Source organism: Lontra canadensis, unplaced genomic scaffold, assembly GCF_010015895.1.
Source record: "Lontra canadensis isolate GAN:19392208 unplaced genomic scaffold, GSC_riverotter_1.0 scaffold103, whole genome shotgun sequence".
In the NCBI taxonomy this organism is placed as follows: domain Eukaryota; kingdom Metazoa; phylum Chordata; class Mammalia; order Carnivora; family Mustelidae; genus Lontra; species Lontra canadensis.
Genome location: NW_022631097.1, coordinates 6,347,453 through 6,366,089, shown reverse-complemented (window position 1 = coordinate 6,366,089; position 18,637 = coordinate 6,347,453). Strand labels below are relative to the sequence as shown.

The following is an 18,637-nucleotide window of genomic DNA, read 5'->3' as shown; positions in this document are numbered from 1 at the left end:
GAGACAAGTAACACATAAAGCTACACATACTAATAAATAAAATACCTAGTAATAAACAATATACCTAGTAATAAACAATATGTAGGATCTATATGAATAAATTATAAGGTTTTATCAAGATTCATAAAATTTGAACAAATTAAAAAACCACAACCATACTGCTGAATATGGGAAGTAATTAATCAACACACTTAACACATTTAAACCCAAGTCAAAAAACACTTTTTAGAAAGAAAAAAAAAAGAATTAGAGGCTTAACCAAAAAAAAATACTTTTTAGAACTTTAATTGCTGATTTTATATTTTTAAAAATTTATTTATTTAGAGAGAGAGTGTGCATGTGTACAAGCCTGAGGGGGAAGGGCAGGGAGAGAGAGAGACACTATCAAGCAAACCCCCCCGCCCCGAGGATGGAGCCCCAGGTAGGGCTCATGGGGCTAGATTTCAGGACCATGAGATCATAACCTGAGCTGAAACCAGGAACTGGATGTTTAACAAACTGAGCCACCCAGGAGCCTCTTGAACTGTTGATTTTAAAGTTTACTTGGAATAAATGGACAAAAACAACTACAATTTTTTTAAAGAGTAATGAAAGGGTATCTTACCAGTTATTATAATCTATGACTTAAAAACAATAGGGGAGTAACACAAGAATAGACAGATCAGTGGACTAGCAGAGAAACATAAGTATACATGGGAACTAGGGAAATGATAAAGGTAGCATTTCAAATCAATTGTGAAAGAATTACCCAGCAGTATTAAAAGGACTAGAAAACTTACAGTTAGAACCCTACATAACATACTATTAACATAAATTAAAGATTAAATATAAATTTAACTGTAAAAATTTTAAAGACCTTAAAAATTTTAGAAGATCTAAGAAAAATGTATGTAATGGAGAAAAGTCAGAAGCAATAAGACAATGATGAATTTTATTACACATTAAAATTTCATAAATGTAGAAACAAATAAAAATTAGAAATATTTGCAATATGAATAAAAAGAGTTGATATCCCATTAAACAAAACACTTTACAAAAAAATTTTAAAGAAGATTATAGGAAAACATAAAATATAGACAATTACAAGACACTAATAATGTAATAATAATTAAAAGACACTAAATAATGAATAAAAATGAAACTATAAATTTAAGTATTAATGAAACAAATGTAAATAAAACCATGATTCCATGTTTCCAATCAAATTTGCAAAGATTAAAATAAAATTATTTTTTAAATTAAACAATAAAGATATTGATCAAGAAAGTGGCAAATATTACTCCCGTTCATTATGTATGAGATTACAAACAAGTTTGGTAAATAAAAAGTGAACCAGTTACCTAGAAAGAAAACTTAGTAACCACACAAATTCCACTCTATTAGAAAAGTAAAATATGGGGTGCCTGGGTGGCTCAGTGGGTTAAGCCTCTGTCTTCAGCTCAGGTCATGATCCCAGGGTCCTGGGATTGAGCCCCACATCAGTCTCTCTGCTCAGCAGGGAGCCTGCTTCCCTTCCCCTCTCTCTGCCTGCCTCTCTGCCTACTTGTGATCTCTTGTCTGTCAAATAAATAAATAAAATCTTAAAAAAAAAAAAAGTAAAATATAAGACCAAATACAATCAGAGTTTAAACTTTATGAGCCACAGAATAGCCTAAACAATCTTGAAAAAGAAGAATAAGGCTAGAGAGAACTCACATTCCTGATTTCAAAACTTACTACAAAGCTACAGTAATCAAAACAACTCTGGTAAAGACATAAAGACAAATATATACACCAAAAGAATAGAATAAAGAGCCCAGAAATAAACTCTTGCATATATGGCCAAATGATTTTTGGTAAGTGTGCTAAGGCCACTTGATGTAGGAAAAGATCTTTATGACAAGTGGTTGAGAAGTGGATATCCACATGCCAAAGAATGAAGCTGGACCACTACCTAACACCACATACAAAAATTACCCGAAATAGATTCATGACCTCAATATAAGACCTAAAACTATAAAACTCTCAGAAGAAAACAGGGTGAAGGCTTCAAAACATTGGATTTAGCAATGATTTCTTGGATATATAACACCAAAGGCACAGAGGACAAAACAGAACAAAATAGAAAATAGACAAAATAGCTACTGGACTTCTTACAGATTGTTTAATTGTGTAACAAAAGACAATATCCATAGAGTAAAAAGGCAGCCTGCAAAATGGCAGGAAATATTTACAATTCATATATAAGGAATTAATATTCAGAATATAAAGAGAATTACTAAAACTCAACAACAAAAAATAAACCACTAATTCAAAAATGAGCAAAGCAGGGATGCCTGGGTGGCTCAGTCGGTTAAGCGGCTGCCTTCGGCTCAGGTCATGATCCTGGGATGGAGTCCCGCATCGGGCTCCTTGCTCCGCAGGGAGCCTGCTTCTCCCTCTGCCTCTGCCTGCCACTCTGTCTGCCTGTACTCTATCTTTCTGACAAATAAATAAATAAAATCTTTAAAAAAAAAATGAGCAAAGCATCTGAATAGACATTTCTCCAAAGAACTTAAACAATGGTCAATAAGAACATGAAAATATACTCAGTATCACCAATCATCAGAGAAATGCAAATCAAAACTACAAGATACCACCTGATACCCATTAGGATAGCTACAATAAAAGCAAACAAAACACAGAAAATAATATATGTTGGCAAAGATGTGGAGAAATTGGAACCCCTATGCACTGTTGGTGAAAATGTAAAATGGTATAGTCACTGAGGAAAACAGTATGCCAATTCCTCAAAAATTTAAAAATAAAATTACCATATGATCCAGCAATTTCACTTCTGGTTATACACCCAAGAAAACTGAAAGGAGGGTCTTGAGGAAGTATCTGTGTACCCATGTTCACAGCAGCATTATTCATAGTAGCTAATATGTGGAAGCTACCCAAATGTCCATCAGTTGATGAATGGATAAGCAAAATGTGATCTATACATTTAATGATATATTACTTAGCCTTAGAAAAGAAGTTCTGACATTTGCTAAAAATATGGATGAATTTTGAGAATACTCTGCTAAGTGAAATAAGCCATTTACAAAAAAATAAATATTGTATGATTCCACTTACATTAGGTACTTAAAGCAGTAATCACAGACAAAAAAGAGACTTACATGAGGTACTTAAAGTGACTTACGTGAGGTACTTAAAGCAGTAATCACAGACACAAAAAGTAGAACGGGGGTTTTCAGGGGCTGGAATGGGAGTAGAAGGGGTTGTTATTACTGACCAGATACAGAGTTTCTGTATTGCAAGACGAAAATAGTTCTGGAGATGGGATGGTGGGATATGGCTGAACAACAATAAGAAAGTACTTAGTATCCATAAATTGTATACTTAAAAATGGGTAAGCAGTAAATTTTATATTATGGTATTTTACTGCAATTAAAAAAATGAAAAATGAAATCTTGAAAATAGAGCACTTATATTTCCCAATTTCACTCTCAATTCACACTTCCCAATTTCACTCACAAAACTGGAGCACTCACATTTCCCAATTTCAAAATGGACTTATAAAACTACAGTAATCGATACAAAGTAGTACTGGCTTACGGACAACATATAGATCAGTAAAACCGATCAGAGGGTGCAGGAAAAAATCCTACATTTAGGACCAACTGATTTCTTAAGATAGATACCCAGATAATTCTAAGATGCTGGGACAACTGGATATCCACAAGCAGCAAAAGAACAAAGTTGGACCCCAACTCACACAACATTCAAAATTTATCACAGACCTAAATCTAGGATTAAAATTATAAAACTCTTAGGAAAAAACACAGGAGTAAGTCTGTGTGACCTTGGGTTGAATGGCAGTTTTTAGATACAACACCAAAAGCGCAAGTCGCAAAAGGAAAAATAAACACTGGATTGCATCAAAATTAAAAAGTTCTGTGCTATAAAGAACACCAATAAGTAAAAAGACAACCCAGAGTGGGAAAAATATTTGCAAATCATGTATTTGATAAGGGGCTAGTATCCAGATTTTAAAAACAACTCCTACAACTCAATAATAAAAATATAACCCTATCTCAAAATAAGCAAAAGATGTGATTATGTTTTCCCAAAGATACACAAATGGTCAGTAAGTATAAGACAAGATACTCAACATCATTGTCATTAGGGAAATACAAATCAAAACCACAATGAAAAAAAAAAAAAACCCCACAACGAGATACCATTAATACCCATAAGGATGGCTATATTAAAAAAAAAAAAAAAAGAAAAAGAAAATATATGTTGGCAAGGATGTGAAGAAACTGGAACCCAAATTGTTTGGAATGTAGAATGGTGCAGCCGCTGTCGAAATTGTCTGGCAGTTACTCAAAAATTAAACAGAGTTACCGTATGATCTGGCAACTCCACTCCTAGGTATATACATAAGGCAGGAACTGAAGGTAGGAACTCAAAATAGTTGTACACCAATGTTCATAGCAGCATTATTTATGATAACCAAAAAGTGGTAACAACTCAAATATCTATCAACTGATAAATAACTAAACAAAATGTGATACATCCTAAATCATTGATGAACCTTGAAAACATTATGTAAAGTGAAAGAGGCCAGTCACAAAAGACCACATACTGTATGATTTCATTTAAATGAAATGTCCGCTGTAGGCAAATCAAGACGCAGAAAGCAGATTTGTGGTTGCTTAGGGCTAGAGGATTGAAGGGAAAGGATAATGGCTGCTAGTGGGTACAGGGTTTCTTTTAGGAGGGCCAAAAACATTCTAAAATTAGATTGTGGTGACAACTGCACAACCCTCTTGAATATACTAAAAAACAGTGAACTGTACACTTTAAATAAGTAACTATAGTATGTAATTTTATCTCGATAAAGCTACAAAGAACTTTCATGGAGCGCCTGGGTGGTTCAGTAGGTTTATCAAACTCTTGACCTCAGCTCAGGTCTTGGTCTCAGGGTTGTGGGTTCAAACCCCACACTGGGCTCTGTGCTGGGCATGGAGCCTATTTAAAAAAAAAATTTCTTAAAAACTATAAATTTGTAACTTCTTGGAAGGTAATGCTAATATTTTCTCCATGAAGACAACTGGGATTTAATTTCCCAACTTAGTACAATACGACTAGATCAAAAGTACTTTAAAACACTTTTAAAATAAATAACTAGTGGCAAATGTTATCTTACATTCCAAAATGTTCTGGGATAATTATAGTACAGAATTTCACTAAGGCAAAATGTAATTGTACCACATTCTGATCTGAGAACCAGCAAGCAAACTTACACTCAGTGAGTCCAGTTACACAAAGTGCAAAAGAAATAGAGCAAAGACTCTGCATGATCAAAGTCAAAATAATAAGGTTTAAAAGTATTAAGAGTTTTTGATTGCACTGAATACTTCAAGTACTTAAAGAACATCACGCTGAATCACCTTTTAGAACTGAATTGTCCAATCCAAAAAACAAACAAAAAGCAGAAGAGAAAGAGATAAGTATGAGAAGTATATGCTACTTTAATAGATTTCCTTATTTTTTTTCACTTATGCACCTCCAAGTCCAGCTCATGTCACAAGCCTAAAGAGGATATGCAGAGGTCAGCTAGTCTTGGCTAAAACAGGATAATAGTAACTTTCAACTTCAGGATATCCGGTTTAAATTTTCAAGTAGAGATGGACTTATTTGTACTAACAGATTTTAAGATAAAAAGATACAGGTACCTGGGTGGCTCAGTCCATTAAGCATCTGCTTTTGGTTCAGGTCATGGTTCCAGGGTCCTGGGATCAAACCCTGCATCAGGCTCCCTGCTCAGCAGGGAGTCTGCTTCTCCCTCTCCCTCTGCTACTCCCCCTATTTGTGCTCTCTCTCTCTCTGTCAGATAACTAAATCAAATCTTTTAAAAAAAAAGATAAGAAGAAAAAATGTTTGTGAATTTCTTCAGCTTTGTATCTCTCTATACAGAGTAAATACCTTCCCAAATTTTGTCCAGCAGAAATTATGTCTATGAAGAAAGAATTATTTATAACAGTACCTAAAACTTTTTGTAAGTTTCTTCAAAATTGAAATGCATCAAAATTATCTTAATAATCACCTGCCTGCTTATCTACCATGGATGATTATCTCTGCTGAAAACACAGTCAAGCAATTTCATTGACAGCAGGAGCTCCAGTTTCCCAGTCTGTGGAGGTAAGCCCAGAGGTCACCTGAGACAGGTGACAAAGCACAAAGCCAAAACCAAAATCAGTACAAAACAGAAAAAGCAAATTGGGACTTCATCAAGAAAATAAATTTTTTCACAGCTAAGGAAATAGTCGACAAAACCCAAAGACAAACCTACAGAATGGGAGAAGATATTTGCAAATGTTTTATCAGATAAAGGGCTAGTATTCAAAATCTATAAAGAACTTATCAAACTCAATACCCAAAGAACAAATAATCCAGCCAAGAAATGGGCAGAAAACATGAACAGACATTTCACCAAAGAAGACATACAAATGGCCAAAGACACAAAAAAATGTTCAACATCACTTTTCATCGGGGAAATACAAATCAAAACCACAATGAGATAACCACCTCACCCCAGTCAAATGGTTAAATTAACAAGTCAGGAAACAACAAATGTTGGTGGGGATATAGAGAAAGGGGAACACTCTTACACTGCTGGTAGGAATGCAAGCTGGTGCAGCCACTCTGGAAAACAGTATGGAGCTTCCTGAAAAAGTTAAAAACAGAGCTATCCTCCAACCCAATAATTGCACTACTAGGTATTTATTTACCCAAAAGATACGTAGTGATCCAAAGGGGCACCTACACCCCAATGTTTACAGCAGCAATGTCCACAACAGCCAAACTGTGGAAAGAGTCCACATGTCCATTGATAGATAAATGGATAAAGAAGATTTGGTGTGTGTGTGTATATATATATATATGTAATTTAATTTAATATATATATACACACACACACAACAAATTTAATATAATTTAATTTAATATATATATACACACACACACAACACATACACACATATATATGTATATGTATACACACACACACACACACAATGGACTATTATTCAGTCAGCAGATGATGAATAGTTAACCATTTACATCGATACTGATGGAACTGGAGGGTATTGCGATAAGTGAAATTAGTCAATCAGAGAAAGACAACTGTTGCGTGATTTCATTCATATGTGGAATTTAAGAAACAAAACAGAGGAGTACAGAGGAAGGCAGGGAAAAATAAAATAAGATGTAATCAGAAAGGGAGACAAACCACAGAGATTCTTAACCATCAGAAACAAACTGAGGGTTGCTGGAGGGGAGGGCAGTGAGGGAATGGGGTAAACAGGGTAATGGGCATTAAGGAAGGCATGTGATATAATGAGCACTGGGTATTACATGCAACTGACAAATCACCAAACTCTACCTCTGAAACTAATAATACACTATATGTTAATTAACTGAATTTAAGCAAAAATAAACTAAATGTAAAAAAAAATAAAAAATAAAAAGCAAGCCAAAAACGGGGAGATTGTAAAAGATGAGTGAAGACCAAAGCTGGGCAGAGAATGAAAGGATGACCAAAGCCAAGCAATAGGAAAGAGAAGGAATCATCTAAGTAAGAGTCAGTATGTTAAGTGGCGGGAGGTAGAACACATCTAGAGCATTAGTTATTTGTAATAGGAACAAAGTGTACCAGCAATATTAAGTGGGAATAGAGAAATCTGATGAAATGAACATAAGATGTAAACATAATAATGACTATAATTTTAAACATCCACATGGCTCTTAATTTTTTCTATCCCAACAAGTAATCTAAAAACAAAGAACTATGTGGAGAAAGAAAACTCAAAGCAAAAGTTCCAAAAGAATAATCTAAACAATTCCAACTTTACAATGTATTTACCCCCATGATTCATTCAAACATATCATTACTATATCTATTCACACCTCTTCCTTTCTGATAAGTTTTGTTTTTGGAGTGGAGATGTGTAATTGGTGCAACCTTTTATAGGACATAACACTGACCCACAGAAGAGCCTTAATCCAGGCCTATTAGGACTTATTCCTAAGAAACTGACCTGCACTTTACCAGTCCTGCAGTGAGGTACCAGGGTTGTTAACAGTAACTTGTTCTTGGGCATAAAGACCAGTTTCTAGGACCACTGAAAGCCAACAGGGATAAAACTCCCTGTAGATAGAACAAGGGAGCTTCTCTTGCTACAGGAAAACTTTACTCTTTGCCAGTGGTATCAGCAAATAACTCTGTGGAGAATTTTGGGGCCCTGGGAAGTTCTGCTCCCACCTGAGAGAATGGTGTGTGCAAAGATAGATGTAAAGGACACTTATTGCAGTGCTTTTAAGGAGCATGAAAAAGTGAAGGAATCAAAATGCCCTTCAACTGGACCAGTATATTATATTACATCCATAAAACAGGATGATAAGCTGATGAAATAAATTGTGTTATATGCACAGATACTGATCACTAAAACATATGAACTGAAAAAAGCAAGGCACAGAATTACATACACATTATCATACAGTTTGTGTTTAAAGATAATGACATATAGACCTTTCTAATTCAGACATATAACCCAGCAGCCATTAAAGAAATGAATGATAAAAGTGACTTCATAAAAATAAGAGTTGCATGTGAAAAACAGTAACATAGTCAAAAGATGTTCCCACAAACCAGAAAGCATACCCAAGAAAGCTATCAGTGGAAAGCTCTGGGAAGAGGACCTGAATGGCTGGAGGAGACAGGGTGACAACACTTCAGTTTACACTCAGTAGATTTATGTTCTTTTTCATATGCATGTGTGGTATGCTCAAAATGAATAAAGTATTTAAATAAATTTTAAAATATATCCATACATATAAATGCTTCTTTATGTATACACACAAGGAGCTGCTGACAATGATTATTCTAAAGAGGAAGACTTAGATTTTCCTAGTTATCCTTATGTACTGTCTTAATTTTTTATTAAGAGGATATATGAATTTCATATCCTAATCTTATTTGATAATAAAAAGACAGTTGTTTAAAGTATATAACTTCTGACACTGAAATTCCACTTCAAGGATATGCTACAGTTGGAGCACTGCATACATATTTTCTAAGAGGTCCTTTGATAACTGTAATGGTTAAAATTTGGAGACTACTTAAATTTTTTCTATCACTAGAGAACTGGTTCACTAGATACATATTTATATTCATATATACGTAATGCCCACAATAATTAAAACTTAATTATAGCTATATTTACTGATGGGAAAAATGCATAATATTCTTGAATGAAAAAAAAAGTAAGATCATACTAGATTTCATTAATCTCTACTTATATTCACAGCATTATCTGTGAAAATGATAAAGAAAATAATAACTGTCTTTAGGGCTTTTAGTTTCTGTATACATTTCTGGACTACAAATTTTCTACAATGAACCTGTATCACTCTTATAATCAGAGGGAAAAAAAAGCTATTTTATTTAAAAAAAAAAAAAAGAACTACTTTGAATAGCATGGAATGAATGAACAAACAAATAAAGAAATATCAAGCTAGTATCTACAGGTTTAGCTTCAATAATACAGCCAATGTGGAACCAAAGATGGAAGTAAAGTTTCTCATTGCTTGGCCCTGAATGATAAAGCTACCCGTAAAAGTACCACAAAACATTTTGGATAAAACCTACAAAGTGAGTTACAATTTCAGCTCTAGGGTCCAAAAATCTTTCACTGAATTTTCCTTTTGTTTAGCATACATTACTTAACCCAAACATTTCATCATCTCCCTTCCCTTTGTGTGGCATACAGTATGCCTATCACTCCTGAAAACACTCTCTAATTGGTTGTTATACTTTTACCCACAAAGTCCTGGTTTTTCTCCAAGTTGTTGTGTACAGCCAATAAGCTATATGCTGCGTAAATCCTGTTGCACGAGGGGGCTGATCCTGAGTTTTCTCTTCCTTCTCAGGACTCAACTTATTGGCCTGGGTGGACATATTTTTTTCTACATTCTATCCTAGGACCTCTTCTCATTCTACACTTTCCCTAGACAATTTTAAGATCACTCGAAGCTTCAAGTACCTGGTAACTCCCAAGTTTACCTCTACCCAGATCTCTCTCTCAAGCACTAGATTCATGTATCTGCCTAATGAATATTTCTTCTTAGATGTTTAACAGGTACACAAAATTCAATACAACGAAACTCAAACTTGCCCTTCTTCCTGTTTTGGCTATCTGTGTGAATGGCAATATCCTGCTGCTCACACCAGAAACCTAAGCCTTATCCATGGTTCTTCTTTTCCTCCTCTCTCACTTCCAAGAAATTAACAAGTCCTTTCAATTGTTCCTCATTCTCTCAGTCATTTCCTAATTCCAGCCTCTCTCACCTAGAATACTGTTACATTCTCCTTACCCCATGTTCCCTGTAGTTATTCTGAATGTGTTGCCAAGCAATCTTCTAAAAATTATTAATCTGAACTTGTTACTATCTGTTTAAAATCCTACCAGTGGTCCTCATTGTCTTTGGAATAAATTACGAAGTCCATGACATGATTTCCAAGACTCCACTTACTTCTCCAACTTAATTTTTTATACTTCTCACCTCACCTGTTACTACTCTCTAAGATCCGGCACTGAAATCCTTTCAATTCCCTCACTATACTTTCTTTCCTTCATATCTCTATAAATGCTACTCAGTGGTGGTTCCAAAGGGTCCTGATGAGAGCTTTAGCCTTCCCACCTACAACATGATACAAAGTTTCTGAAATCAATTCAAATAAATAATTTAAGTTAAAATTTGTTTATTACACACCATACAACCCCTACCACACTCCCTTTTCAACGGAATAGAAGCCCTTCCTTTATAAAAAATTTCCAGAACCAGATGCTACCCCTCTAGCCTGCATAGTAACTCCCCAACACTCACTCACTCTCATGTACTGCCCATTCACTTGTGTAACTTCTAATTATCTTTCAAGTTGCAACTGAAATATCATCCTTAAACCCCCAAGAGCAGATCAGGTACCCATATGGCAACCTATATATTTTTCCCTATCTCAGCCCTATCCCACTATGCCTTAATTACCTTTTTACTTGTCTGTATCCCTCAAAAGTCTGTAAGTTCCGTAAGGACTTAGACCATGGCCTACTGACTGCTGAATCACCCATATCTGGCACAGAACCTGGCATATTACAGATGTTCAGCAAAGAGTCACCAAATAAATTAAAAACATTTAAAAAAATTTTACCAAAAAGAAAACAAACGACAGCTAAGAGAAACTATAATGAAATGTCAGATATCTGAATGATCTGATTTTACATTTAAAAGAATCTTCAATGTTAAGTTAGCATTAGAAAACAAATTATAAGCTTGACATTTTTTTAAAAATTGCATATGAACTGAATTTTTTTGCAAACTGAGTCATGTGATACACTAGGAGAGCTCACGTACTTAAAGAAAATGAAAAAAAAAAACCTCCACATAAATTTATTCTATATGAACTTAAATTGTCACAATTGGCTTTCCTTAAAACAGAAGCCTTATAAAAATCATTTTTTCAATACTTAACTCTGCTTTCCCCAGAAATATGACTTGTTTAACATAAAATATAATACCACTGATGGACAGGTTTTAGTTTTTCTTAATCCCTTTAGTTCTCTGGACAGCCTCTAAATACAGGTGTCTAGAAACACACAGACTGAGCCCTGCATCATGATGTAAAGAATTCCTCTCCTTGGAATAATTATTTGTTACAATTCATGAGCTATAATAAAACTATAGATTTTAAAGAACTGCCTAGGGAGAGGAGTAACTGAGTTACCTTGAGCAGTAGTAGCCTAAATAATTTTGTGTTCATACAACAAAAGTAAACTTCAAATATCAAATAACCATGGAATTTAAACAAAAATGTCAACTCTGGTCCCAAGACTAATTATATTTTCCTTAAATTTAGAAATACAGGTTTGATCCCCCCCTTAAACTGATTTACAAGGTATATTTCAGAAAATACCTTTATCCTTTGTAGTGGTTCAGTTTTTCAAATACCTGGGACTTCTATTTGGTTCAGCTGATTAACAAAGTTTGCCCTGCCTCTGGCTTTTGGTTTTCTTCAGTTCTGTTCCTGGTTTCAAACTTTGCTTGTCTGAGTATTTTCATAAGATGCTCTTCTTTTAGTGTCCCATAATATGCTCAAGTTTTTAATTTCAGCGAACTTAAAAGGAAGACTTTCAACTATGAATTTCATGTACACCAAAAATAAAAAAGCATTCAATACCTGTCAACATTTGGCAAAGTGCCAGGAACTGAGGGGAACACAATTACTGCCCTAGAGGAAATCTATAATATCTAACCCATAAACATTCACCAGAAAGACCCAAAGGACATATAAACATTAACCACATATACACTGAAGTAGTTACATAATACCTCTATGAAGGACTAAATATGTTGTGTGGAGTGATGAGTGAAGAGGGAATTATTGGAGTTGTATGTTAAGATAAAGCAGTTAGGGTTTCCGAACCTAAATGTTAGAACCTACTCCGGTTGGGAGGAAAAATTTTCAGCACAAGTAGAAATAACACAAATGCCCACCAACTGATGAATGAGTAAACAAAATGTGTTATACCCATACAATGCAAAATTATTCAACCATAAAGGCAATGAAATACTAATACATGCACAACATAGATGAACCTTAAAGACATTATGCTAAGTAAAAAACAAAATAAAGCCACACACTGTATAATTCCATTTACATGAAATGTCCACAATAGCCAAATCCATAGAAAAAGTATATTAGTGGTTGCCAGAAGCTGGAAAGACAAGGATGTGCAGTGATGGCTAACTGATAGGGGGTTTCTTTTTGGAGTAATAAAAATGTTCTGGTATTAGATAGGGGAAATAAGTGCACAGTCTTGAAAACATACTAAAAAGCAGTGGACTGTATACTTTAAAAAGGGTGAATGTGGGGCACCTGGGTGGCTCAGTCATTAAGGGTCATCAGGTCATGATCCCAGGGTCCTGGGATAGAGCCCTGCGTCAGATTCCTGGCTCTGTGGGGACCCTGCTTCTTTCTCCCTCTATCTGCCACTCTTTCTCTCACTCTCTGTGTCAAGTAAATAAATAAAATCTTAAAAAAAAAAGTAAAAGGGTTACTGTTATGGTATGTAATATATCTCAATTTTAAAAAGGGGTTCTCAGCCTTTTTTTCCTGCCATAACACATCTGAAGGACATGACATTAATTCCGTCAGTAAAGGCAGCTTACTACAAATGGATGGTTTTGTGACTTTGACAACAACTGTACTTAAGAACCTTGAGAATCATGACACTAATGGGTCTTCAAGCATCAAGATCAAAATAATAGCTGAAGGTCACTTTTTAGTGACAACATCAAGAACTTCCTTGAAGTAACAAGAGATACCTAAAGACAAAAAATATCTTAGTAGTTTCTAAGTAACAAAGAGATGACCAAGGCCTACCTAAGCTGGTGTGAAGGAAAGGATTTACAAATTGTTCTGAAGGAAGAAAGGACAGTAGGATTTTCATTCTCTAGCAGCAGCTAAGAACAGAAAAAGAATAAAAAAAAGAATAGACAATGAGGATTGGATTCAACAACAAAAGGCACTACAAGAAAGATGACACCAGCCACAGGGAGAATATCTGTTTCTCAACACTGATTTAGTACATACAGTTGCAACTTACATATGGGTCACATTTCAAATGTTTACAAATCATAATTCTGACCACATTTGCTAAGAGAAACAATTTTTGAAAAAGCAGGTAAGTTTGCAAATGCCTACAGTAATTTATCATAATCTGTCATTATTTCTATTTTCCTAGCTGAAATCCAGCCTGCTGGAATCCATCTCCCCACCTCCCTCCCATCTCTTCATACATCAGATTCCAACAACAGAAATTCCCCCTCCAATTTGTTGTCACCATCTTGCAGCATAGAAAATTCTGGCTCCCTATTCCTCATGGAGGTGAGACCAAGCTAAAATCACCTGTTATCTAGAGTTGTAATCAAAATGGAGTTTTGCCATGGGAGCTTTACCTATGAGAGATCACTCTTAAATCAGACAGCTAAATTTCAGAGGCTGCCCATACTCTGATTCAGCAACATTCTTATGATGGAAAATGGCCACACAGAGAATTAAGGTGTTTGCTGTTAAGTAACGGAAACGTCATCACGTCCGGTGGCTACAGTGGACCATCTGCAGTGTGTGTACCTAATACAACACACACAGCAGGAGCTCAAAGGCAAAAAGGGGTGGGGAGGTAATGTGTGAGAAGAAAAATTCAAACACGCAAAATCTGCTGGGGTCTGTAAGCAGACAATACGAAAAGCACCCTTCTTTATCCCCGTCATCTTAAAACACCCTTTCTGATGAGATCTTTCCCACCTTTTAAAAGTCAAACAAAATGTTGCCATCTTTGAGAGGCTTTCCTTGAAAACCGTAAACAGTTGGGACTTTGCATTTCTGCGTTCCAATCGCACCTTGTATTAATTATTATAGTGCTTATTACATTGCTGCAGTTTATTTACATTGGTTTCCCCAGTAGATTCCTCTTCAAATAACGGAATATTTTACTCATCTTTGTATTCCCAATACTTTGGACGGTGCTCAGCACATAAAGGGGTCCAATAAATACTGGTTAATGAATGACTGAACGGACTTCTTCAAATGTTCAAAGAAAGAGCAAAACTAAGACTCAAATAAACAAATTCCAGATTAATTAATTAGCCAGTCTTGCTACTAACAAAATGGAATTCAAGCATGGAACCTCAGAGTGGTTCCAACCAGCGGCTGTGAATGCACTGAATACCCAAGGCAGAGAAAGCCGCCAGTAAGCAGACATAAAGTGCACAGTAAATATCCTGCTAGTCCCTTTCTATCACATTTTTAAAAAGTCATAAGGAATACTCCTTATTGGGCATGCAAAATCCCCAACAATGGGTATACATTTTGTATCTGGCATCTAAAGAAATATTTAAAATAAATTGAACACGGATACAGAATTCAGTAATATCTGGAAGAAAAACTATTAGAGTCCTTCAGGGGAAACAAAAGGTTCCACCAAGTTCTGATCATAATTAAGGAATTAAAACTGAATTAAAGCTCCCATACCGACTAGATCAGAAGAGTCCCTTGTGCTAGCCACCCAATGAATGGTTCACAGAAGTGGAAGCAAACACTAGCCTGTAAATCCCAACACCTGCAGAGATAGAGATGATGGAATGCTATAGCAGTATAAGGCAGGTAAAGTAGCTGGTAAGTCTTTGGAAGTTGACCTAACTTCTTTTAGCCAGTTGGCGAGAACCCACATTAAGACATGACACTAAGAAACATAAAAATGTGGGTGCCTGAGTGGCTCGGTGGGTTAAAGCCTCTGCCTCCGGCTCAGGTCATGATCTCAGGGTCCTGGGATTGAACCCCCGCATTGGGCTCTCTGCTCAGCAGGGAGCCTGCTTCCCCCTCTCTCTCTCTGCCTGCCTCTCTGCCTACTTGTATCTCTGTTAAATAAATAAATAAAATCTTAAAAAAAAATGTATCACTGTCTAAAGTAAAATTTTAGTGGCTGTTTACCTCATCTTGCAAAAGTGTTATATTTTATATTCATAATTTTTACTTTCTGAAATCATAATACTAGAAAAGACCTTAAAATTTTCAACTCAAATCCTCTACTCTTACAAATAAGTAAACCAAGGGCTACAAAAGGCAAGTCATACTGGTAATCAGAGGCAGAATCCAAACTCAAAGTCAGTTTTCTAGTCTCCCCAACTAGAAAACTGACCTTGAGTTTGGATTCAAGAGTTTTTCCCACTAGATTAAGAACTGTCTTATCATAACATCCCTTATTAGAGTTAGGTTCTCCCTCCACACATGTATATGTATGTGTGTGTATATTTGTACACATACAATGTATGTGTGTATGTATAGATACACCCACATACCTACATACACACTCGTGGCACTGGAAAAAACCAGGGCTGTTCAGAAATATATTTAAAAAGTATACCAGTTAATTGAAAAGCCTAGTCCTATGATAAGGTATTCATGTTTTCTGAATGACCCATTAAAACACCAAATCGCCATGTCTCGGTTTATGTTTACCTTAATATATTAATTATATAAAGCAAAATGGTTAAGCGCATGGGCTATGGAGTAAGAGACCTCTTTGTAACCCCTAACTGCAGCTCTGACGTTTAATAAGTTGTATAACCACTGACAAATTTAACCTTTCTAACAGTTTAAACTTTCTTACAGTTTCCTCACCTGTAAAACTGAAAAACAGAACTGACCTGATAGGGTACTCATGAGGGTTAAATAGATGATAAACGTAAAGGACTTTGCCAAGAACTTAGCTCTCATTCAATAATTTAGTTATTATCAATATTACTGCCTACTAATCTGCGGGTTGCCTACAAAAGTGCCCCAACAAAAGTTTTCTTTATATTTCTCACTCTCTCTCACACAAACACACACAATCCCAATTATATATTATCTGTTCTTCTGAACATGGAGTGTAGCAAACTGACAACACTGTTCAAGAGAATTCCTTTTGCTTTTCTTTTTTAGAGCTCAAACTCTTATCTCAAATTGATTTTTAAATTCTAGAAATGTCCATTCCCTATAATGAGAATTTAGAATTTAAAAATACAAATTGTTTTCTGTCTTCTTGCACTTTTCCATTTTTTGGACAAAATGAGTTTGGCTGCCTAAATTCTGTGAAAGGAAATGCAATTGACTCAGAAAGAAAATGAATCTCCTTGCTTCCAACTGAGTACCCTTTTGGTGTTCAGACACAAAGGACACTCTCTATCTCATTTATGGTGACAGTGAGAGCAAATTATTTCCAAGATTTATTGTGCACTTATGTTTTAACTCTATTAGAATCTGAAATTAACACAATTACAAAAAGACCTTTATCGATACATATATTCATGCCTCAAATAAGGTATTTCCTCCTTCCCCACATTCCCTATAATGCGGAGTTTATCATAAGTATAGGATACTAGCAGGACAATATTAATTCTTTAAGTTAAAGCAACAACCTTTTGAGCTGTTTTGTTTCCTAAAAATAATTTAAGAAGCTAACTCATCTGGTTTAAATTCTTTTACTATGTATTCATGTTCTGTGATGCTTGCTGAAAGAATATAACATTTACATATGTTAATTTTAATAGTCAAATATGTCTAAACAAAACCTATTTTATTGTAAATCTCTGGATTCTCTTTGAAGGTATTATTGTCTGGGTTCCTAGAGTAAACTGTAATTTCAGTTGCAGAATGTATAATTTAATTTGAAAGTAAATCAATACTAGAAACAAATTATTTCATCATCATCTTTTTACAAAAGATTAAACAGCTACAAATTTTATTTTACCAGGACTAAAATGCATTAAATTACATTTCACTGACATAAGATCAAAAGAACCTCATAAATACAAAGCTGTATTTTACCAGAGTGAGGTTATAAGAAGCCAAACCAAAAATATTCCCTCTGGAAAACAAAAACTGTCTTAAGTAATTTTAAAACTCTCTTGACATTTGATCTTTTTTTATTTTTTTAAAGTTCATCTTATAAACAAAATCATTAAAGGTTGCTAGAAAACAAGCCTAAAGAATTAAAAATAAAGTTATTTTTTCCAATACGCAATGCTACTTTTTAGCTATCAAAAATGACTAAGAAATGTTCACATACTATACATTTGGCTATTTTTAAGTTGTTTAATTCTTCTAAAATTATTCTTGGTCTAAAATAAACCTAACCATGAGATATAAAATGTGGTTAGAAGTAACACTTGCCAATAAAAAATACCATAGTTTTAAAATAAAATACAAAATCAAAGTTAATAAATGTATGTTTTATTAGCTTAAACTGGTAATTTATGAAAATAGAACTGGCTTCTCTCAGAGATTAAAAATAATTTCAAGTCACCATAATTTTATAAAACAGATGACAGACTAGTCAAATATACTACTATGCCTAATCTCATGGGATTGGGGATTTTCTGAATATGCCCCAAATTACATAATATTGGGGGAAAGGGAGATGGTTTAAGGCTTTTGGAAAAATATTATATGAGGATCATTTTTAAAATATGCTGGAATTCTTCAATGAAAAGTATAAACAACAGAGTCAACGGTAGGTATCTCCAGACGCTGATTTCTCAAATGTCACCAGATTATCCATTCCACTAAGAAGTACTTTTAAATATCTGCAGCACACAGAGTATCAAGTTTTCAAATCCGCAGCTTTTACAGATATCTGTCCTGCTTTAACTGCTGCATATTAACACTGAAATGCACATACCCAATTTATTAGAATCACTATCTTCCTCTAAAAGTCCCTTTTTATTTTAAAAAGATCTCACTAAATCTAAGAAAAATGTTGAATTAAAATATACACGTCTTTTTCCAGTATCCAGAATATTAAAATATTTATAAATATGGCTCCCCCAACTTACTTCGGCTTTATGAATGGTTTCATTTTTTCAGTGCTAATATAGTTCTGAACATACCCTCCTACCTAATGTGGGAAAAAAAGCAATTATTTTAAACCTTGAACAGCAGCTAACAAATTAACAGTGATATTCAAGTAAACCTACTTTGTTTACACTGAAATCTAAAGATTAT

At 34.7% G+C, this 18,637-nt stretch overlaps 1 protein-coding gene across 2 annotated transcripts in view; it reads right to left on the bottom strand.

Annotated features, from left to right (window-relative positions):
- Window positions 1-18,637, bottom strand: part of CDK8 (cyclin dependent kinase 8) — a 118,430-nt gene that overhangs the window by 98,125 nt on the left and 1,668 nt on the right. The gene's annotated exons all lie outside the window — the stretch shown is intronic.